This window comes from Notolepis coatsorum (assembly GCF_963971535.1).
Source record: "Notolepis coatsorum genome assembly, chromosome: 1".
NCBI classification, from domain to species: Eukaryota; Metazoa; Chordata; class Actinopteri; order Aulopiformes; family Paralepididae; genus Notolepis; species Notolepis coatsorum.
In genome coordinates, this window is record NC_140165.1 from 243,575,036 (window position 1) to 243,575,813 (window position 778).

The following is a 778-nucleotide window of genomic DNA, read 5'->3' on the forward strand; positions in this document are numbered from 1 at the left end:
GGGCGGAGTGTGTGTGTGTGTCTGTCTGTCTGTCAAAGCTGTGTACATGTGCAATATACAAACTCCTTGACTGAAAGGCTTTAACAGTGGAATTACATCTCTGGACTAATACTCTAACAACTTCCTCCTCCTGAGACTAACATTCTGCAGTGTAGTGACCTGAGACTAACATTCTACAGTGTAGTGACCTGAGACTAACATTCTGCAGTGTAGTGACCTGAGACTAACATTCTGCAGTGTAGTGACCTGAGACTAACATTCTGCAGTGTAGTGACCTGAGACTAACATTCTGCAGTGTAGTGACCTGAGACTAACATTCTGCAGTGTAGTGACCTGAGACTAACATTCTGCAGTGTAGTGACCTGAGACTAACATTCTGCAGTGTAGTGACCTGAGACTAACATTCTGCAGTGTAGTGACCTGAGACTAACATTCTGCAGTGTAGTACCTGAGACTAACATTCTGCAGTGACCTGAGACTAACATTCTGCAGTGTAGTGACCTGAGACTAACATTCTGCAGTGTAGTGACCTGAGACTAACATTCTGCAGTGTAGTGACCTGAGACTAACATTCTGCAGTGTAGTGACCTGAGACTAACATTCTGCAGTGTAGTAACCTGAGACTAACATTCTGCAGTGTAGTGACCTGAGACTAACATTCTGCAGTGTAGTGACCTGAGACTAACATTCTGCAGTGACCTGAGACTAACATTCTGCAGTGTAGTGACCTGAGACTAACATTCTGCAGTGTAGTGACCTGAGACTAACATTCTGCAGT